Below are 23,298 nucleotides of genomic sequence, written 5' to 3'. Positions count from 1 at the left end.
AAAGAAAGAAGGAATAATGGAAAGAAGGAAGGAAGGGAGGAAGAAGGGAAGGCAGGCAGGACAAAAGGGAGGGAGCAGGGGAGGGAGAGTAACGAGATGATTAAATGAGAAGGTTGGTGCACAGTGAACCACTTTCTCTGTGAAGGAGCAGATAACGCAGTCTTCAAAGAGGGAAGGTGGGTAAGAAGTGCTGTAAAGTATCTATGTCGTGGGAATGAAAAATGAACCTGTCTAGGGGTGAACGAACATATTTACTGAGCTGTGTTGGTTTGGAATCACGTGGGTGAGAGACAGGAAAGAGTCATAAACCGTGCTCAAGGTTTCTATTCAAGAAGGGGAAGATGGTGTTGACATTAACCAGGATAGTTTGGGTTGGGTGAAAAGGTAAGAGAGAGGCATTAAGCTTGGGGGATCGGAGGACATTTAGCTTGGGAATCCCATCAAGTTTCCTCTGTAAAGCTCAGTTGACTTGGATTATGTTAAAAGATCACAACCTTTTCGAAAGGAGCCAAGTCACCATTTGATTCAGAGTAAGTGCTCAGTGAGTATTCGTTGATGTGAGCAGAAGATGTTCAAGGAGGAGGTGGTCTCACACCTGGCTGCACATTACAGTCGCCTGGGAGCTTTTTAAAAAGTAACCCTCCCCCCTGCAGAGATTCTGACTCAATTAGCCAGGAGTGGAACCTGGGCTGCCTGCGTAATGAGTATGCATCCGTACTGAGACCCAAAGATCTACTGGAAGGCCCTTGACAATTGAAGCTGTTTCACCTCTGTATGTCTCAGACTCAGAACCTACAAGACAGCAAGTTTGGACCAAATCATCCCTGAAGCTTCCTATTCAGTGCTATAATTCCCCCTTTTAATAAACTCCTCACTTGGAATTCCAGCTCCTCTAAGAGCACGGTGTGTCTCCTCACTTCTCATTTCTAGCATGTTACATCCCAACGATGGGTCAAAAACCCCATGAGAAAAGTATTATTCCCATTTGACAGATGAAGAAATGGGGAACACGGAGGTCAAGTTATTTGCCCAAGGTCTCACAGTTAGTAAAAGGCAAGGCTGGGACTCAAAGACAGGGTTACCGTCTCCAAAGCCCAGGGGGTAGCAGGTAGTGACTGCATACTATTTTACCGTTCCTCCCCTCTTCAAGATGGAGATGGAGATAGGAATTTTGCCCTAGAAGGAAGAACTTACGGGATACCTGTGAAAGGGTTCAAGGAACTCTAGCAAGCAGAGCACATGCAAGTAATTACTCGTGTCATTGCCCTCCTGGAATTGTATTTTGAAGGACCAGAGAAAGGGAGAGAAATGGTCTGTTGTAGACATTGATATACGCAATTGGAAGAATGGAAATTCCCCTGAATGTGACGATAGTGACTTATGTGAAGGGAGACTGAGAGTTGAATACAATTACAATAATTTTAAAGGCAGGGAAGTCCTTGCTAATGAGAATGCAAGCACAGCCAATTTTGAGTGCCCTCATTAATGCAGAGATGAGGGGTGTGGGGCACCCAGTCGTTCAGAGAGCCACAAGGATATGAACAGACACTTCTCAAAGTGAGACATTTGTGCAGCCAACAAACATAAGAAAAAAAGCTCATCAACACTGGCCATTTGAGAAATGCGGATTAAACTCACATTTAGATACCAGCTCATGCCAGTGAGATTGGCAGTCATTAAAAAGTCAGGAGACAACAGATGCTGGAGGAGATGTGGAGAACAGGAACACGTTTACACTGTTAGTGGGAGTGTAAATTAGTTCAACCATTGTGGAAGACGTGTGGCAATTCCACAAGGATCCAGAACTAGAAATACGTTTTGACCCAGCAATCCCATTCCTGGGTATATACCCAAATAATTATAGATCATTCCGTTATAAAGATCCATGCACACATATGTTTACTGTGGCACTGTTCACAATAGCAAAGATTTGGAACCAAACCAAATGTCATCAATGATAGACTGGATAAAGAAAATGTGGCACATATACACCATGGAATACTATGCAGCCATAAAAAAGAATGAGTTCATGTTTTTTGCAGGGACATGGATGATCTGGAAACCATCATTCTAAGCAAACTAATGCAAGAACAGAAAACCAAACACCGCATGTTCTCACTCATAAGTGGGAGCTGAACAACGAGAACACATGGACACAGGGAGGGGAACATGACACACTCAGGAGTCTGTTGTAGAGTGGAGTCTAGGGAAGGGATAGCATTAGGAGAAACACCTACCGTAGATGGGGTGATGGATGCCGTCAACCACCATGGAACATGTATACCTATGTAACAAACCTGCATGTTCTGCACATGTACCCCAGAACTTCAAGTACAATGAAATAAATAACAAAAAACTCCACAAAAAGACAACAAAAAACTCTGTCCTTCCTTTGTGCTTGATTTCATTATCGCTTTTACTGTCCTGTATTTTTATATTTTGTTTCACAGATAAAATTCACAAAACATACAAAGGCCCACTTTAAAGTGCACAGTTCAGTGGTCTTCAGTGCACTCACAGTGGCGCATCGTCACCGCCTCTATCCAGTTTGATGAGATATTCACCACCTCCCAAAAGAAACCCTGTCTCCATGAGCAGTCTCTCCCCACGTACCCCTTCCGCCAGCATTACCTAGTCTGCTTTCTGTCTCCATGAGCTTAGCTATTCTGGACATTCATAAAACCTGTTAAATATGTGGCCTTTTGAGTTTAGCTTCTTTCACGTAGTGTCATATTTTTGAAGTTCATCTATTGTAACATGAATCAGCACTTTGTTCCTTTTTATGGCTGAATCATATTCCATTGTACAGTATGTTTCTCTTCATCATCTATTGATAGACATTTGGACTCTTTCCATATTTTGGCCATTGTGAGTCATGTGGCTGTGAACATTTGTGTAAAAGCATTTGTTTAAATACCTGTTTCATTTCTTTTGGGTAGAAATGAAACAGGTATTTAAACAAATTCTTATACCTCTCCTTCCCCCATCAAACTATAAATTCTGACTTATCATCTTTGTCTCCCAGGGTTGATCTAGAGTCTAGCCCTGAGCAGGTCTTTGGTAATATTTATTGAATATATGAATGAATGGATGATTAAATGAATGAATGAATGATGGGTCCTATCTATCTCCAGTTAGCTCTTCCCTTGGAAATAGCATATGAAAAAGACAAGCAGAAGAAAAGACTCACCTGTTGGTCCCAGTCCTGCCATTTACTGGATGTGTGGTTTGGGGACAGGCTGCCGCCAGGCTCTGCTCTCCTCTTTTTCACTGTCCACCCTGCAGATCTACGAGTGGCCTTCGATTCTGTAAGCCCTCTTAGCTCCGGTCATGTTTGCATCTCTGCAGCATCGGCTGCCGCCAGGGAGAACGCCTTACACGGGGCGTGGGTGTGCTGGCTGCCCCCCCCCCCCCCGCATTTCCTTTGACTCTGACAGCAAGTGGAGCCACACTGGGCTTGGTGGCCACTGTGGCTGAGCAGATCTCAGGGAGGTAGGGTCTGCACACATCCCTCAAGCTTCATTTCTGGAAGACAATCCCTGGACCAAAGGGAGTCCCCACTGGGGGCTTTCAGGCACTTTGGGAGCTGCACCTCTGTGCAAGCATGGCTGAGCCTGCCTAGTTTTGAGAGGGTCCCCTTCCACCTCTCCTTCCCACACCCCATTCCACCCCAGGTAGATATTTGGCTGTGTTGTTGGTGTAGGGCCTGCGAGTGTTGAACTCATGCTTCGGAACCTCTGCTGACAGGCGGCCGCTGTTTCTTCTCCGTTCTTCCCTTTGAAGTCAATGGGGACTCTGTGTGCAGCTGAAAGTGCGTGGGGTGTGGGAGCAAAGAATTCGGCTTCGCTGTTTCTGGCCAGAACGGAGGGCAGAGGTGCCAGAAGTCTCACTGCAGGGATGGAGGGTGGCAGCCTCCCACTGCAATTTCTCCAATGTGAAAGGTTTGGAGAGGTTTCAGACAAACCTCTGATGTCCTGGACTCAGAACCTGACTCCTCCTAAAACCATGGCCCACCCTGCTCCAGGAGGACTTTTCCAAGCTCACAGGGCATCTTGGATGGAGCTCCTCTGCAGCCTGCTCCAGGGACCTGGGCCGAGCCTCAGTGCATGGAAGAGGTGGAGCCTTTGATGTGCAGCTTCACCTTCCTGTGCCTTCTCATCAGGAGGGACTTGTGAGGAACCACTAATTGGATCTGAGCTTGGCTCCCCTCCTATGGGCTGCTGAAGACTGTGAAGAGAGGCCACCTGGCCTTAGGGCTGGCACAAGGCCTAGCCTTCCACCAGGCCATGGGGTTGTGCATGCAAATAACCCAGTGCCCTTGCATCCTGAGAGGTGAGTAACTTGGAGAGTGAGGAGAAGGAAGCCAAGGTGCCATGTTGCTCCAGAACCTACCTCTTGTCAGGTAGCACAGAGTAAAGCCACCAGGAGAAAAGACAGCTAATCCTTCAGCCACAAGACGAGCTGGGTACACACCTGTAATCTTGGGGGAGTGTCTCTAAACATTTCTCTTTCCTCTCCTGCTCAGTAGGGGAAGGAAGGAATGCAGGAAGAGAGGCAGAGGAAGAGAGGGAGAGGAAGAGTGAGAGGGAGGGAGGGAGGGAGGAAGAGCGAGAGAGAGAAAGAGAGAGAGAGAATGCCTATATACAGGGAACAAAGCACAGACCATATATAACTACAAAATACATTCATTTATTCAGCAACTGTTTACTGAGCATGTAATCTCTTCAAGAAGCTGTGCTAGGTCTACAGCAGATAGAGGGAAGACAAGAAATAGTTCTTTCCTTCAAAAGTATTGCAGTATATAAAATTCTGGATGGGAGTGGGGTTTGAGACAGACACAGATCTGATGGGGGTCTGAAGCCACCATCATCTCTATGGGACCAGAGGCAGATCGTTTGCTCTCTCCAAGCCTCAGTTTCTTTCTCACGGAGCCGTTCTGAGAAGGCAATGAAGCCTTTAGCGTGGGTTAACACTTAGTGGGTCAGAAATGGCAACAGCAGCTGCCGCGGTGGCGGTGACCTGGCAGGGGAAGCAACGCACATCGACGGGTGTGCTTCTGTGCAGCTCCCTGGGGTTGCCTGTGAGAGTGTAGACACCTTCCCTCCTGTTCCCACATCATGTCCTTCTCCTCGCTTCCGCATAGCCCTTCTCCCCCGGTGTGGTGGTGATGGTTCCCATGTCCGTCTCTCCGGATGGGCCATGAGCTTGTGCACAGAAGCTTGGCCTCACTCCTTTCTTAACCCCTGGCGTCCAGCTTAGAGCTGGCCAGTGCTCAATCCACATGCACACTCCGACCCAGCTCTCCCAACCCCCACCCCAGGCCTTGTTCTCTCTTTCCTAGTCTGTCCTATAGTTTACTTCTTCACTGTGTTTACCCATCTGTCCCCACCACAGTGCCAGCCTCAGAAGAACAGGGATTTTTGTCTTTTTGTTCACTGGTTTACCCCCATTGCCTGGACACATCCTTTATGCAGATGCCTCCCAGTACCTGACGAAATGGCAACCCAGTAAGGATTTGCTGAATGGATTAGTGGATAAATTAGTGACACTGTGTGAAATTACTGAGCAGACTATAATTATTGGAGGGAGAAAAGGCCATTGAGAAAAACAGTCTTCCAACAAAAAAGCACGGGGTTCCCAGAGGTCAGGGCGATGTGGGTGCTATGCCCTCCCCTCTGTGTCCCAGCCACAGGACTCACTCAAGGTACTGAATGTCCCGAAGACTCAGCTAGCTCAGCAGTAAAATGAGAAAATAATAGCACCCACCTGGCAAGACACTGGGAGATTTAAAAGTAACGATGGTTGTCAGCTGCTTAAGAGAAGTGTGGCATGTGAGTCAGAGTGGCAGTGTCAGCTGTCGAGAACCACAGCAGCTCAGTGGTGCCACATCACCCCCCGGAGAGCGAGTGCTTTTGTGGGAGCGGCGTCATCTCATCCCTCTTGTGATAACCGGCCTTGCTCTCTGTATCATCATCTGACTTAGAAGTCAGGTTGGCCGGGTGCAGTAGCTCACACCTGTAATCCCAGCAATCTGGGAAGCCAAGACAGACAGATCACCTGTGGTTGGGAGTTCAAGACTAGCCTGACCAACATGGAGAAACCCTGTCTCTACTAAAAATACAAAATTAGCTGGGTGTGGTGGTGCATGCCTGTAATCTCAGCTACCCGGGAAGCCGAAGCAGGAGAATCAATTGAATCTGGGAGGCAGAGGTGGCAGTGAGCCGAGATGGCACCACTGCACTCCAGCCTGGGCAACAAGGGCAAAACTCCATCTCAAAAAAAAAAAAAAAAAAAAAAAAAACCAGAAGAGTGTCTTCACAGCCTCCACCTCTGCAAAACCCTAGTTCACGGCACTGTATTTAGTCTGCTGTACAGTACCGTCAGCAACGTGGCTCCCATCACTCCTGAGCGGTGAAGCCCTCTGCTCCCTCGCCCTCAGGCAGCCACCAAAATGCTGCTCCAAGTGCAGGGCTTCCAGAGCAAGCAAGCAGCAGAAACGTGTTTCTAGGGACTTCACACACACGGAGTGCTGGGCCTGAGTGCAAATTCTGCGACTCGGACTTCCGCTGTTCAGGTGTGTGTTTACAGTGTGCGTGCTGTGTCCTCGGTCGGTCAGGCGGCTTGCAGTGTCCTTTCATCCTCGGCTCTAGGGCAGCCTGGAGAAGCCCCCAGGCCTCTACCTGGCCTCATCTGGCACTCATTGGTGCCTTCACGACAGTTTGTTTACATGTAATTTCTGGCTGAGACTTGAAAGTTTAACTACCGATCCTTTCTCTAAACAGCCACTACTGTTATACAAAAAACAGACGATCCCCCTGCTTGGATGTCAGATCAAAATGTCTATTCCTGGCGTACCTTGAGAGGGAAATCAAAGGGGGCTTGTTTACTCCCAAATGAAAACTTCCAAAATTCCAAATCCTGCAAGATTGGCTTATTTCCCTGTGAGGAAAATGCATGCTGAACAGCTCCCCGTAAGCCTTAATGTTTGTTTACTGAGACAGCCTCCCTGGTCAGGAATCAGATATCCTGGAATGCTGGGGCAGGCAGGGGCTGGGGTCCACCAGCTGGGGACAGGCACTGTGCGGTGAGGGAGGGTCTCGGGCTCCCACCGCACCCATCCCGCCGTCCTGACCCCCTGTTTCCTCCCTCTTCTTTCCCTCCTTCCCAGGGAGGGTCCGCAGGCAGGGCGGGCTCAGAGAGAAAGTCTCCTTTGTTTCTCCCGCAAATGTTTTCGTTAGAAAGCTGGTTCTCCTCTGTGGATTGTCCCTGGCCCCTCACAGAACCAGTCATCAGGTTTCAGGACCACGATTTGGACAGCTGCACGTGCTAATTTGATCAGGTATCTGATTTGGGGTCCCAGGGAGGCCATGGTGGCAGTCCCGTCCTGTCCTGCAGGCACAGCCCCTGGAGGCGTCTGCCCCTCTGTGGACAGCTGTCCATCAAAACAGCTCCGGGCCAAATGTGGGAGAACTCCAGTGTGGCCCAGCTTACAATTTATCCAATGATGCCCCAAGGGAAAGAGGAAGGGAAAGAAGTAATGACTGCTTGACTTTCATTTTTCTTTCCCGTGGGTTCTACAGGACCTCTGTTCCGATATGTTTTGGGGCTGGGGTGGCTGACAAGGGGCACAATTGTTCCCCAGTCGACGCCAACGACAACCTGTAGGAGCCCCCATGCCACCAGCGTCTTGCAGTGGATGGGACCAGCCCCTGTATGCACATCTGACAACCCTCTCCAGAGCTGATATTCATGTCCAGGGCCATAATGAATAACCGCAAACAGTGGGGCTTACTGTAGCAGAATCAAGTTTCTCACAGTCCCAGCGGCTGGGAGTCTGAAACTGAGGTGCGGGCAGGGCCGTGCTCCCTCTGAGGGCTCCAGGGGAGGATGCTTCCTGCCTCTTCCCGCTTCCAGTCTCACTGGCTCTCCTTGGGATTCCCTGGCTCTGAGGTGCATTACTGTGGCCTCTGCCGTCTTCCCTCTGTGTGGGTCTGTGTCCAAATTTCCCTCTTCTTATGAAGTCACCAGTCCTGTTGGATTAGGGTCCACCCTCATCCCATATGACCACATCTTAACCCAATTATATCTGCAGTGACACCACTTCCAAATAAGGTCTCACTCACATGTGGCCAAGGGTAGGACTTGATCATAACTGTTTTGGTGACACACTTCAACCCTGTACAGAGCTGTTTTCCACAACGGCCCTTTTCACATTGATGTCTCAGTTTTTTCATCTGCAACATGGGGATAATAGCCACACCTTCCTAGCTGGGCTGGTGTGGGGACTGAATTGGCTCAGAGACGCGTGCTCAGAGCTGTGTTGGGCCTGCAGCAAGTGCGATGTCAGACGGCTCTGCTCTTAATGTCATCATCAGCTGCAGGCTTCCAACAGCACAGAGGGAGAGGGGCAGGGGTGGACACAGGCCCTTCTCCATCAGAATGAAATCCATTCCTGTAGGTGACCTTCCAGGCCAGTGCCACGTAGCTCCCAAAACTCACCCTTGCACCCTCTAGCTCTACCTCAACGTGCCTGGCACGTGGGCCTCTGGTCTTCATTGTGTGATGGGGCGGTGGCTGCTGGAACCCCTTTCCTGAGTTCTTGGATGGCGGGGCTTTTGCTCTCCTTCCCTGACTGCCCCATCAGGGTGAGCTTCCCTGTCCTGTCTTTGCTCTTGAGTGCCTCTGGCCCTGACTGCTGCTGCTGCCGCCCACTGTTCCCGTCAGCACATGCGTATTCATTGCCTTCGCACAGGGCGGAGTTTGCTTGTGCTCTGATCTGAATGCGTCTAGCCTGTAAGTCCACAAGGCCAGGAGCTGCGTGTGATGTGTTCTTCCCTGTGTGCCCTGGCAGATGGGTGCTCGAAGCAGTCTTGCTGCTCACGTCTTTGGATGAGATTGGACTGCTTGGTGGGTCACCTGAGCCCCTTTCACCAACGGGCACTGTGTTACAGGGGCAGCTTCCGTCCTGGGGCAGCCCATGAGAGGGGCAGATGGGCAGGGAGGCTAGGCATGGCTCCCTGGCTGTATTTTTCCCTGTTTTATTTGCTTTTATAAAAGTTTTTACTTTAAAAATATTGGACCTGTAGAAAAATGGACAAATGTTACAATGGCCTGGTATATTCCTGTGGCTGGGCTTACCTGTGGCGGCTGGGCTCCCCTGTGGCTGGGCTTTCTTGTGGGTGGACTCACCTGTGGCTGGGCTCACCTGTGGCTGGGCTCGCCTGTGGCTGGGCTCATCTGTGGCTGGGCTCACCTGTGGGTGGACTCACCTGTGGCTGGGCTCACCTGTAGCTGGGCTCACCTGTGGGTGGACTCACCTATGGCTGGGCTCACCTATGGCTGGGCTCACCTGTGGCTGGGCTCACCTGTGGCTGGGCTCACCTGTGGGTGGACTCACCTGTGGCTGGGCTCACCTGTGGCTGGGCTCACCTGTGGCTGGCATTTGCTGCACTTGCTCTTTGCTCCTTGTCTGTCACTATCAGCATCATCATTGTCATCGTTTATTTCTTTATTTTTGTTGAACTCTTTGACAGGAACTTGTGGAGGGTGTGTTCCTCAGCTGTGAACACATCGATGTTCTCCCAAGGAGGAGGACGTTCTCCTGTACAGCCATAGCACCAGAATGCTCTTAGCTGATCTTCCTATTCAAACATCATCATTTGTCCCAACGCTGTGCTTTAGGGCAACTTTTGCCTTCCCATCCAGGCTTCAACCTGGAAGCACACCTTGCATGTGGCTGTCTCCTTGGTCTTCTTTAATCTGGAACATTCCTCTGTCTTTCTCTGTCTTTACTGCGCTGGTTGGAAGAGACTTGCATTTTGCTGTTGTGCGTCTCTTTGAGTTTGTTTGATTAGATTCAATTGAGGTTTTGCATTTTTGGAAACTCAGTGTTTTTAAAAATGGGGGAATTATTTATTTATTATTTATTTATTAATTATTAATTATTATTTATTATAGAAAACATTTTCACCTTTTACAAATTCATAAATTTGGCAACATTGCACCCCAATTTCTACTTGGCATGTTGTCCACTCCCAGCTCCCTGACTCAGAGCGACGGGTGTGTGCACTCTGACGTCATGGTGGGAGGGAGCCCTGAAGGGGGACAGGAGGCTGGTGTCCTGGGCCGGGTCCCCTTCTAACTCACCAAGTGATCCTAGGCATGCCCCTCGCTTCTGTGGGCCTCAGAGAACAGTAACAGAGAAAAAAATTTGATGCGAGTACATCTCCCCAGTGGCAGATCCCAGAAAATAGGATTCTTTCACTCTAAATCCATAGGAGCCTATAAATAGATGCTCCCGCTGCCGGAGAGAGGGGCGTTTTGAAGAAAGATGATACCCCTGAGCATGAGCAGCTGGGAGGTTGTGAGGATTTGTGCAATCACAGAAGGCACGGTGATAACACGATAATACTGAGAAGTGGCTGTGTCACTCATCCAGGAAGAGCTTATCAGCCACATTGATCTTCCTCAAGAACGAGACTGACAGCTCCCTGCAATGAGAGTATCAGTCCCAAAGACAAGGAAGGTCGTGCCTGTATGGGTCATGGCAGGTCTTGGCTAGGATAAGCCCCTACCCCAACCATGCTTTGCTAAAACCTGCCTACCCCCAATCGGAGCTAAAACCTCCCGAGTTTAGATGTGGTTGGGCTCTGTGCTGAGCAATCAGCTGGTGCTATGTTCATCTATTCTGAATTTGTGAATGATTAGGTAAGTGTAAAGCAGCTGGTTTCTTAACTAACTCTTTGGCTCATTCTCCAAATAAATGTTTCTTAGCTTTCTTAAACAGATATCTCCTTTGAGAAATGCAGAAACACATCCCATTTTATATGCAATTCATACACCCACTGCCCCAAAGGGCTATGGAGAATATGTCCTCATTAACCACTGTGATCCCACCTAAAAATCTCCACCTGCCAAAAACACTTTGTTACTCTGCGTTTTCAAGTTATATAGAGAAAAGCCGTTTTCCAATACAGTATGCAATATTATGAAATGGAATGTTTGAAAATGTTTAGATTTTAAATCTAACTAGGTTGCTATCTGTCTTAGCTCTCCTGTCTAGAGGTTCACGTGGCTCACTCTAAAGGCGGGGGAGCACGTGGCCCCTCCCTGGTGAGCACCTCAGGTCTAAAGCTTTAGGATGGGGAACCTGCCCACAGCCTCCTTGTGCAGGTGCTTGACTTTAGTGCACCATTCTACCTTGCAGTCACTGTTCTGGAATCTTCCCCAGGAAGCTGGCCTCTAGGGCCAAAAAAGCTGGTTTACTTATGGGAACCAGCCCCAGGGATCGGCACACAGCCCCAATGCCACCATTCTGCACCCCATGCCTCTCCCATGTAGAATAAATGCTAAGCCATGGAAAGGGAAAACAGAAAACAAGGAGAGCCAGCCACCCAAAATGCTCAACTGCAAATAAAATAAATCATGCATGTTTTAAAAACACAACAAAAAAGGCATTTGGGGTGAACTGGGCTGTTTATCTCCATCCTTTCTGTGTGTTTGGTGATAAAGATCTTACTTGGAAACTTTCACAGAGATTAGAACACATTTTCCAGTTCATAACGACAGATATTAGAAAATCGTTAGCTGACTTGGCTACGAGACAGCACAGGAAAGGTTTCCTCTTCATTTTTAGCCATAGTAATAATAGCATCAGCCAGTTTCAGAAAAGATCAAATGGAAGAGCTGATTCGAATTATCCAACGTAATGGTCCTATGTGCTAAATTAACTGTGAAATCTTCTAATTGTATTCAGGCATGTAAATAACATTTTTGTGCCTAAGTATATCCAATAGCATGCTTTCAACTAGTTTTAAATAGGCATTTAGCCTATGTTCAGAGAGACCCATATTACTAGAGTTCAGAACCTGAGCTCCGGGGCGAGATGCTTGGGTTCAAATCCTGCCTCTGCCACTTCCTGCCTGGGTCAGCCTCTAGCAACTTCCTCTCTCTGTGCCTCCATCTGCTTCTTGAAACAAAGGGAGTAAAGATCATAGTGCCCTCACTGTGCATGGGAATCTCCGTGGGATTGTGATTTTCACAAAATTGCTTAGTTTCCACCACATGGCAAGTAGGTAGTAGAAGCTGGAGACGGTGGGGAGGAGGAGGATGGTGTTTCCTTCGTGTACACTGAGCACTTGGCACCCATAGGTGCCATGCAAGTGTGAAACACACACAGGTTCAATTAGTTCTCCCTGAATCATTGTTGTCCCTATCTTTTGATCAGAATAGATGAGGTCTAGGGAAGTGAGGAGACTGGAGAGGGGTTGGACCCAGGCCTGTTGGGAATGACTGGGGCCTCCCATGGCCAGGGTTGGGATAGAGATGGACAGATCCCTGATTCTAGGGGCCCATGATCCCCCGACAGGCAGAAGGGAATAGCAGATCATAAGACAATGTTCTAGTGCTGGCACCTGGGAATCGCAAGTGTTCTCATTTGAACCCACAGACACCCTGCCCCATGGTGTGAGCAGACACTCTCACATTCCTGCAATTAAAGATGCTTTATTTGGCCTATTGGTGGTTCCAGGTATGAGCATCATCATAGCGCCTGTGAACTGGGATCAAAAATGAGTCGCCATCCAACCTGTGGTCTGGGCCCAGGTAGGACAGTCACATTTCCAACTTTCGACTGCATTCGGGTGTGAGATTCAGAACCTCACCGGTCGGATGCGTCCACGTGTGAGGGTGACCAACTCTGCATGTCTGTGCTCTAACTGAAGTCTGTCTACTAATGACTAACCGGTTAATTTGCCAATGAGAAGACTGGGTTTCGATTATCATTTCCAGTCTCAGGCAAAGTTTGCTTGCTTTTTAACTCTAATTTCTTCTTTTAATTGACACAGTAATTGTACTCATTTATGCTTAAGTGAGGTTATTGTCCTCGACAATAGCTCTTAATACAATTTACATCATAAGTCTTTAGTCATTAGTCTCATGATACGCTTTGATTGTAATGAATGTCCCTAATAGCATCAAGCGGTTTTGCATCAGGTGTCTAGCATCTATCTATCTATCTAAGCATGCATCTATATCCTCTGTTCATCTCTATCACCTATATATTATCAATATCTATTATCTTATCATCTGTCTTTTATCTACATTTATCCATCTCTATCCTTTGTCTATCTCCATTATTTATTTCTATCTCTGTCCATCCACCCATCCATCTATTCATCCATCCCCAGCCTCCTGCAAAAGATGAACAGACACTTGTTAAATAAACAAATAAATAGATAGAAAACCCCAGTCCACAAAGGCACTCTCAATATTTGATCAGTTTTTGACATTGGAGACTTGCAGACACACCCAGAGGTTACAGAATCCAATGGTGAGACTGGTTTTGTTTCTTTACTGGGGAAACAAGCCATGCTTGTTGTATCAGTGAATCATCAGGAATGGCTCTGAAAGACTATTTTAAAATCGAAACCTGCTTCTGAAAATAAAGGTTTGCTGTCCCTAAAGATGCTCAGAGACAGGAGTCTCACATAAATGTTTTTAAAGAGGCAAAAAACAGGCAGTGTTCAAAGATCCTTTCTAGAAGCATGTTGGGCTAGTTCTCTCTAAGGGGCAAATGTTTCAGCAAAACAATAATGCATGTTTTAAAACCAGTATTTATTGGGATGTATCGCTCATATTTGGGCCACCGTGACTCACACTTATCGCCTACAGCCCTCACAACAACCTGGCCAATTCAGCATTATGATTTCCATTCTATGTAGAGGAAAGTGAGCTGACAGGGTTCAAAGTTTTCCTTGAATCAGACAGCCATTAAGTCCTAGTCAAGATTAGAACCCACGTGCGCAGCCTTTGAAACATGCGCAATATTCAATCTAGTCTTGCATCTACGGTCCTATTTGATGTTTTTTCTGATGGATGAGTCAGACTTGGTTGGTGGTCAAGGGCTGGAGACAGCATTGCAGTTGGAGGAGTCCTATGCGTAGATGAAAGGAAACATGAGGCCTCCATGGCTGGAGGACTGGGGCAGGAAAGGGCAAGGGTGTGAAGGGGGTGAAGATGCCAAAACAAGGACCTGGGAAGTCAAGTAGGGCCAGAGGGGCTCAGCCCTGGCTGCAGGCTACAATCTCCTTTGGGAGTCACACCGCATACATGACTCCATACGCCATGGATTAGGACTACCTCACTGAAATTGCTGTCCCCAGAGGTTAATTCCCTTAGTAAAAGAAATGCTTTTCTCTGGGAAGAGGCTTTTTAGAACAAGTTTAAGGTATCTGAATACCCCTTTAAAACAAAGTTCACTGCAACTTTATTATTGGGCTTTTGGGATAGTAAAACCACTCCCAAAAGATAAATCTGGTCACTAAATATTGAAGATAATGAAATTAACGAAGCCCTCAAGTATCATTTCTACACTTCCCATATTAACCCCTGACATTCTAAATATTAGCATTTAGTGTTCATTTGATTGCAGTGAAACCAGAGCCTCCACTGACTCTTGGTAGCCTGGTAAATTTTATACAACATGAGGGTAAAGCATTGCAAAAAATGTTGGTTCTCTTCAGCCAACTGATTCTATCCCTAAGATTTTATACAAGGAGAGGTAGTATTAAGAGTTAAAAATCAAATGCACAAAGATAAGTGTTCACTGACAGGTAATCTAATTGCCAGTATCTGGAAATATCTAAGTGTTCTAGAATCGGGGATGGCTACCTTCTTCTTAAAGGCAAAGACAGTAAACGCTTCTGGCTTTGCAGACCACATATAGGCAGCGTCTGTCTCAGCTCCCCAGCTCTGTCATTATAACACGAAAGCAGCTACAGACAGCACGTAAGCAAGGAGAGGGCCTGTGCTCCAATAAAACTTTATTTACAAAAACAGGCAGCAGGCAAGATTTGGCCCATAGTCCCCTTTTCTATACTAACATGATTCTCAAATTTTGAAACAGCAAAATATGATTCAACATTTAGTAGCCAATTTAGGGTCCCATAGAAACTTGGAAAAATGTAAGTGATGCAATGTTAAAAGTTAAACACCAGTAAAAGATGTACAATGGAAATTATGAAAAGCGTGTGTATGAATAGAAAATGGCTGAATGGGAGCATACAAATGAAAATGAAATAAAGATTGCAGGATGATGGGTGTGCCAATAATTTGAAGTTTGCCATTTACACTTCGGACTTTTGCACAATGCCTCAGGCAACAAACCGACGTTTGAGGTGGACAGGACACCATGGCACTGCCCTGAGGCCAGATTGCGGTTGCTGTGGCTTCCTCATCCGCTGCACCCCGAGAACATATCTTCATTCATTCAGTTGTTCATTACTTTATTTAAAATTGGTTTATTAACAAATGATTGAACATCTTTTCCATGCCAGATGAAGTGGGAAGTGATGAAGAGATATTATATATTTCAAAACATCATGTACACCATAAATACATATGCTTTTTCTTTTCTCTTTTCTTTTTTTTTTTTGAGAATAGTCTTGCTCTGTCTCCCAGGCTGGAGTGCAATGGTGTGATCTCTGCTCACTGCAATCTCCACCTCCCAGGTTCAAGCGGTTCTCCTGCCTCAGCCTACCAAGTAGTTGAGATTACAGGCATCCACCACCACACCAATTTTTGTATTTTTCGTAAAGACGGGGTTTCACCATGTTGGCCAGGGCTTGAACTCCTGACCTAAGGTGATCTGCCCGCCTTGGCCTACCAAAGTGCTGGGATTACAGGCTTGTGAGCCACCATGCCTGGCCTACATATGTTTTTTGTCAATTAAAAATGAGCCAGGCATGCAAATAAATAAAAAAAATCCCTGCTAATACTTTCTGACTGTGATACATGCTGGGAACAAGATGACTTGGAGCAACGAGGCAGAGAGAGGACCTTAATCAGGGTCTTCAGTGAAGATCTGGGGAGGCAGAGACAAGGCCAGCATGGCTGGAGCCTGGAGGACAGTGGGTGAGGCCGAGAGTGGAGTCAGGGCAGGCAGGGCCCTGGCATTAGCGCAGCTGCATGGAAACATCCCGCAAGTGATCCAACGTGAGCCAGTAAGAAGAATCAGGTGATATCAACTTTAGTAATGCATTTTATGCAACCCCATATATCAAAACGATTCATCATACCAATATGTAATCAGTGCAAATATTATTAATATGATACTTTCTATTCTTTTCTTTCTCTGCCTTTGAAATCTGGCGCCCAGCATGTATTTTATACTCCAGTATCTTTTTTTTGTTTGTTGTTTTGAGACACTCTTGGTTAGTTGCCCAGGCTAGAGTGCAATGGAACAATCTCAGCTCAGTGCAACCTCTGCCTCCCGGGTTCAAGCAATTCTCCTGCCTCAGCCTCCCAAGTAGCTGGTACTACAGGCAGACACCACCACAGCCCGCTATTTTTTTTTTTTTTTGTATTTTAGTAGGGACAGGGTCTTACCATGTTGCCCAGGCTGGTTGCAAACTCCTAAGCTCAGGCAATCCGCCCGCCTCGGCCTCCCAGCGTGCTGAGATTACAGGCGGGAGCCACCACGTGCAGCCTACTCCAGTATCTTTATTTCAAGTGCTCAGAAGCTGTGTGTGGCCTGAGGTGCTGTCCTGGACAGTGTGGCCCCGAGATTTTCGGGGCTTTGGTGTCTGGGAAGTCCCCCTGAGATGAGAAGGCTCTTTTCCTGGGAAAAAAATGAATTTTTGGCCAGATATGTACTAACCTCTGCGAAGTACACACTTTGAGTAAAGACAGTTGAGCAAGGCCCTTCCCTGGCGGATCTGACAGTCGAGGTCTGAGAAGGGCATTGAGGGTGAAGTCACTGGGTGTCTTCAGGAGGGAGAACTGGGGATGCTAAGTGGGGTGAGGGCACAGAAAAAGACCTGGGAGGGGCAGAGGGAGAGCAGGCACTCACATTTCCTTATTTTATCCAGACTCAGGCGTTTTCTTCCTCTTTGCTGCAGAGGAAATTGAGTCACAGTAGGTTGACTAAGTTGTCAGTGCTGGACAGCTGATAGACGGTAGAGCTCTGGGAAGCTCTGGGACTCCTGGAGGGTTGTGGAAAATCCTGGAAGCTTTGAGAGGACTTGGCCATGGGCAACCTTCAGGGAGGTCCGCCAGGCCCTCTGGCATACCCAGTATTGCCTCATTTAGCACCCCCACATTCCTGGGACAAGATTCCAAGAGAATGAGGTGGAACAGTAAGGTTGCAGTGGCTCAGCTGCTCCTGGCTCTAAATAGCAGAATGCCTGAGTGAGAGTAGTGTCAGCAGTGATGGTCTTGAGTGGCTCCACAGAAGTCTGCAGGCCGGGGATTCTGCAGGCAGGTGGATTCCAAGTGTGGCTCAGCAGCATCACTGCGAGTGGGCACCTCCTCTCGTCCAGTTCCCCAGCCTCTGCAAGGGCTGATGTTAACCTCATGATACGGGGGCTCCAACGACAGGCCCCGCCTTCTCACAGAGTAAGACCCAAAGACAGGGTTGCAGGGGGGACTCCCGTCCCAGGAATCTCTTCACTGGGGAGAAAGAGCTTTCCCAGAAGCAGATCTCTCTGAGAGACCCCCTGCTGAGCTCCCCTTGAATTCTGAGGTTGGAGTGAACTGGGTCCATGGGGGCCACGCTTAGCTGCAAGGCATGCTGGGAAATTGAGTGCCTTTAGCAGTTTTGGTGCCTATTATGGGATGTGGATTGTGTCAATGAGGAAGGAAGCTGATAACCAGCAGGGGAGCCGTGCCTCGCTGTGCGGCATCCACAGGTTCACACCCACAGCTTCAACCTACCTCACACTGAAAATATTCCAGAATCGATCCCAATACAAATAACAGTGCAACCATAAAAATAATACCAAAACACAGTATAACAACTATGCACATAGCATTTACATTGTATTAGGTATCATAAGTAACCTACAGATGATTTAAAGTATATGGGGAGTGTGCATTGGTTATATGCAAACACTGTGCCGTACTACAGAGGGACTCAAGCATCCGTAGGTTATGATATCTGAGGGGGACCTGGAATCAATTCTGCATTTCTAGGATACGGAATTGACTCCTCCCATGTTCATCACCAAGTTACTTCCTTGGGATTCATCTTGTAACAGTAATCTGGGTGCACATTTCCCTAGCTAGACTGACGGGTTGCCTTGTTCATCTCCATATCTTCAGCACAGTGCTGGGCATGAAGTAGGTTTTGAACAAACAGATGAATGAATGAGTGATTCAGAGTATCTCAGGATTCAGCTGCAGACCCATCTCCTCCTGGTGTCAGCCCACCTCCCCGGCTGTCACATGGGTCTGCCTGGACTCTCTTGCAGCTAGGAGCAGGGATGGAGGCGTTTGTTTAGGTGTGAGTTATTTCTAGGAGCCTTCCAGGAGCCAGGTCCCAGTTAGGTGCTGGGGATGGTGAGTGGGACACATGATGTCTCCCATTAGATAGTCAATGAATCATGCAAATGAAGGAGACACTTGTGGTGGAGAGGGGCAAGTCACCCCGAGAGCTGGCCCAGCCTGGGCTGGTGGTCAGGGGCATGGTCCTGGGGAAGTGACAGTGAGTTGGCACTGGAGGAAGGGGAAGCTGATGGGTGGGGGGGGGGGGCAAAGGTCAGCAAAGCTTTCCAGGTAGAGGGACAGCACGTGATGTCAACATCTTGTGGCAGGTGGGGGAAACAGAGTAAGCACCGTGTGTCTGTGGCCCACCTGGCAGCCCTGGATGAGGCTTGGGTGGGCTGCAGATCTGGAGGGAAGGTGATGGTGGGAAGCCCACCTGTGCCCGCTTTAGGACAAGCCAACCCTAAATTAGGATGGGGAAGAGTTATGATCAACAATGGCCCCCACCTCCTGAGAAGATGGAGGGGGTTCCCTAGAGCAGGTGAACCCCATGGCCCCCCACTTCCCCGCCACCTCCCCACCCCTCTATTCTCTAGCTCTCTCTTCCTGGAGGGCCCTGGTCTTAGACCTGGCCTCTTCCCCAGCTGTGCATGAGGGCGAGTCTTGGCCAGGCCCTGTCTAAGCCTCGGGGAGGGCACTTGTGGCTACGCCAGTCTTGCCTGGGTCTTGGGACAGCCTGAGATTTATGTCCAAGATCCGTGAGCTTAGAACTCCTCATGTTCGCCCTGCGGATGTTTCACGTGCAATTTGGGAAATTGGGAATGCTCAAAATAGAATTTGCCCGTAAAATCGCCTGAAATGCAGTCCAAATGTGTCTGTAAAAAGTAACCAACGAGCTATTTATTGTTATTAGTTCACGTTCTTCAGGCTTCCACGTGGGGCTGGGCGTTGATTTAATCGGGTGCCAGACGAGTTTGGGGGTGACCTCAGAGGCTGACGTGGACATGCTGGGCTCTGTTTTGCAGAGAGAAGCCGGTAATCAGCACATTCTCCTCACTGGCTCTGACATCTGACCAGGACACTTGCAGAAAGCCCCGCTGGCCTTTCCAAGACATTCTTCTTAAGGTAAATTCCTAAAAAACCCGGCAAGAGTCCAAGCCTGTGCATACATATGCCAAAATCTAGAAAAAAGGAGCAGACTATAAGATGATAAAATTATAATTAGGCAATCCCCTTCCAAAAGAGCCCATAGCAATCCATTGCTTCTATTCTTATTTTGGTAAAGTACACCTCACATACGAGTCACTATTTTAACCATTTCGAAGTGTAGATTCAGTGGCATTTAGTACATTCACAGCACAGGGCAACCATTGCCACAAACTCCAGAACATTTTTACCGCCCGCAGAGGAAACCCTGCACCCACTCACAGACCCTCCCCATTGTCCCTCACCCCAGCCCTTGTCAACCGCAAGCCTGCCTTCTGTCTATATGGATTTGCTTTTTCTAGATGTTTTGTGGAAATGGAATTATGCGCTATGCAGCCTTTTGTGTCCAATGAGCACATGAAAAGATGCTCACCATCATAAGCTGTCAAAGAAATGCAAATCAAAACCACAAGGAGATGCCACCTCACACCCACCAGGATGGGTGTCATCCAGGAATGGAAAGTCACCAGCATTGGTGAGGGTGTGGGGGAACTGGAGCCTGCATTCACAGCTGGTGAGGGACAAATGGTGCCATTGCTGTGGACACCCACCGCTTCCTAACAATCACTCAAGACTCAGCTGCTGGCTGGGCTTGCTCGGGCTGAAGGAAAAGGAGCCAGTGGGGGTCCCATGCCTGTTGGAGCCCCAGACCTCCCGCGTAGCAGCCGTGTGACCTTCAAGAATTCACTCGACCTCTGTGAGTCTTTGTTCTTCATCTTTTACCTCCCAAGATTCTGTGAGGCCAAAATAAATCACAAGGATGGCTGGTGAGGGCCTCCCCATGTGTCCCCTGCAGCCCGTCTGGCCTGGTTCCTTCCTGAGTCTATCCGTCGTGCACCACCCACCCCCTCCACCTCTTGCCACAGGGCTGGGGCTCAGTGTCTCACACAGGCAGTTCCTGCCCCAGGGCCTTTGCACTTGCTGGAGCCACCTGGAATGTGCCCTCCCTCACCTCCTTCACACTTCTATTCAAACTCCACCTTTCAGTGACACCTGCCTTCAGTGCCCTACCAAAAGCTCTGACCCCTTCCCTAGCCCTGAGCACTCCTGCTGCTTTACTCCTGTCAATTACAGCACAGTGACTTTTACTTTTTAGCTTTATGAACTCCCTTTCTTTCCAACAGAATGTAAACAACACAAGTGCTAAGTAGTGTCGGTCTACTCAACACCAGCTCCTGAGCATGAGGCTGGCGCAGAGGGGCCTTTCAAAAGATGCTGTTGGAACGATGGACAGACTGTTGACTCCACATGAGGTAGGTGTCTTGAATGACACGTGTGCCAGACAGGTTTCCTTGCACACACGGAGGTCAGGATCTTCCTCGAGACAGCCTTGTCTCCCTCGCTGCACGCGGCCCAGCGCACCCACGTTGTGAGGGGTGCACAAGAAGACAGGCTGGCGCACGCTGAGTTTGGCTCTTGTTGGGAAGCAGCACAGACACCCTGGTTCTGGCTTAGGTGACAAATGGGGAAGTTATAAGGATACAGGGACGTGGCTGGACCTTGGAGGGGGATGGACAAGTCCCCAGGAAGGTGCAGGAATTCTGTCTCTGTTTTCCTCCCGCTGTCCCTTCCCTCTTTCCTGTTTCGTCTCTCTGTTTCTCCTGTCCCTCTCGCCCCTCTCTCAGTGCCCTCGTGCTTTCCTCCGTGGTTCCTCTCCCCCCACCCATGTGGTCCACGTCTGGGAAACATTTCCCCAGGAGTGTGTATCTAACAACCTAACAGTGCGTGCATTCTCTCTCTCAGTCCCGAGTCCAAGTTCCCTGTTTGGGGATTCTGATCTCCTTTTGAGGCAGGCCATCAGCTATGTGTGAGGCACATTGCAGAAGAAGGCTTTAGGGTGGGAGTTGGGGGACAGAGGGGTGAGCCAGGCAGTTAAGGGACTCCGTCATGAACTGGGAAGCCTTTGCAAACACTGCTCACCACACGAAGGTAAAGGGGATACAGGCTACACACCCACATTTCTTCATTTGCCCACTTGCCCATCAAGTACCTCTTGGGCTCCTACCTCATGCCAGCCACTGTTCTAGGGTCTGGGTCTACATCAGTGGATGAAATATATAGACATTCCTACCTTTATTAAACTTACAACTGGTAGAGGAAAGGGTGCTTAGAGAAGTAAACACGTGACCGCACAGTCCTTAGTGCTTGGAGAAGCTCAGTGAGGTGAGATGACAGTGAGGGCAGCAGGGCAGCGGTGCCTTGGCCCCTGGCGGGCAGAGAAGGCCTCCCTGAGGACCTGAGTGAAAGGGATGAACCAGGCCGCACTCCAGGCAGGTGGCCCAGCCTGTGCAAAGGCCCTGTGGCAGGTGCACGTGTGTGTATGAAGACAGGAATGTGGGAGAAACATTTGGGGGCAGACACCTGAGTCTGGCAGGCCATGCACAGGCGGGAGAGCCCGCCTACTTCCAGCCCCTTCCGCAGGCATCAGGCCACCCCCACGTCCTTTGTTGCTGCCGTGAAAACATCTCAAGAGAACAACAGGGCTTCTCTGGGGACCCGAGACTGACAGAACCTGCAATTTGGAGCTTAGTTGCTTAGATTGGAGTCTCAGGGAAGCCACTGGCTGCCTATGGAACTCCGACCTGCTGCTTGGCCTCTCGGGCCTCGGTTTCCCCATCTGTAGGGTGGCCCTAAGAGCTGCCCCCAGGGCCATGAGTGTCCCATGAGGTCTCGCACGGGCACCTATGGTGCCCAGTGGTCAAGTCCCACTTCAGGGCAGCGTGTTTGTATCTCTGGGCCCCGAGGAGGGCTCCACTCGGGAAGGTAAACAGCTGCGGGAACTGTAAGGCTGCAATTGTGCGCCTGCCGACGGCAAAGATTACAGAGCTCGTTTTTCAGGGATCTGTGATGACAGTTGCGGCCCGGGGTTGGGGGAGCCTCAGCTGGCTCCCTCCGCTGCTCCAGCCTCCTGGCTGGCTGTGCGGGAGCTGTGGTGGAGAATGAGGGCTGTGCCTGGCGGCGGTCTGTGTGCCTGTTGGACAGATGGAGGCAGGCTCAGAACGAGTGACTTTCAGGCGGCTGCAAGGGGGACAGGCTGTCTCGCTTGTCAACCCCCTTCGCCGTGTCCCAAGCAGGAGGCAGAAATTCTTGACAGGAAAAGCTGAAAGATAGGTCCCCACTGGACCATATAGATAATCTGCCGGGGGCCTCTAAACCCCAGGAAAGGCCAGGGCCTGCCAGAGGCCTCACCCTGAGGGTCCCCGGGGCCCTGTCAATCATGGCCAACGCAGGAGCAGTGGGGACGGGTCAGGCCGGCGTTTAAGAAAGCCCGGCATTGTTTTTAAAGGTTAACCCGTTTGCATCTTGGGTTTCATTGGGAAGTCTGTGTGGTCACACCGGCCAATTTAGCATTTGTTGGGAGCTGGGTGAGACGGGCCGTGAGGAACAGCCCCCTGGGGGCCCTCCGGTAGTTCTGTGGTCATGACTTATGGGGAACACAGGCGGAGAAAGGGCGCATTTTTATCCCATATTTGGTGATGCGGTGGGCTTCAAGTTCTTCTTTCTCTCTCATTTGTCAGGATCTTAATGAGAAACCCCAAAAGGATTTAGAGATTTCCCTTTCCCAAGGACAGGAAATAAATGGGAACTTTCTAGGGAATTAGGGGAAAACCTGTTGCAACTTAAGACAGTAGCCTTTGTTGTCTATTTGTGTGTGAGTGTGAGAGAATGAGAGTGTGTGTTAGAGAGACAGAGACAGAGAGAGATAGGAACAGAAGGAGAGAGACAGAGACAGAGAGACCAGAGACAGACAGAGAGAAACCAAGAAAAAACAGAGAGAGAAAAACAGAGTGAGACAGAGACAGGGAGAGATGGACACACAGAGAGAAAGAT

General features: G+C 48.9%; 1 long non-coding RNA gene across 1 annotated transcript in view; it reads left to right on the top strand.

The window, feature by feature from the left end:
- The window catches only part of LOC116555732, a 61,999-nt gene that overhangs the window by 23,027 nt on the left and 15,674 nt on the right, over positions 1-23,298 (top strand). Inside the window, exons 2-3 of the long non-coding RNA XR_004270645.1 lie at positions 19,287-20,164; positions 20,592-20,720. This is a non-coding gene — a long non-coding RNA (uncharacterized LOC116555732). The remainder of the gene's footprint in view (positions 1-19,286; positions 20,165-20,591; positions 20,721-23,298) is intronic.

The sequence above is a fragment of the Sapajus apella genome, unplaced genomic scaffold (genome assembly GCF_009761245.1).
Source record: "Sapajus apella isolate SASKATOON/1434 unplaced genomic scaffold, GSC_monkey_1.0 scaffold15, whole genome shotgun sequence".
Lineage (NCBI taxonomy): Eukaryota > Metazoa > Chordata > Mammalia > Primates > Cebidae > Sapajus > Sapajus apella.
The sequence above is the reverse complement of the archived record's forward strand: the minus strand, read 5'-3'. Positions and strand labels throughout refer to the sequence as shown.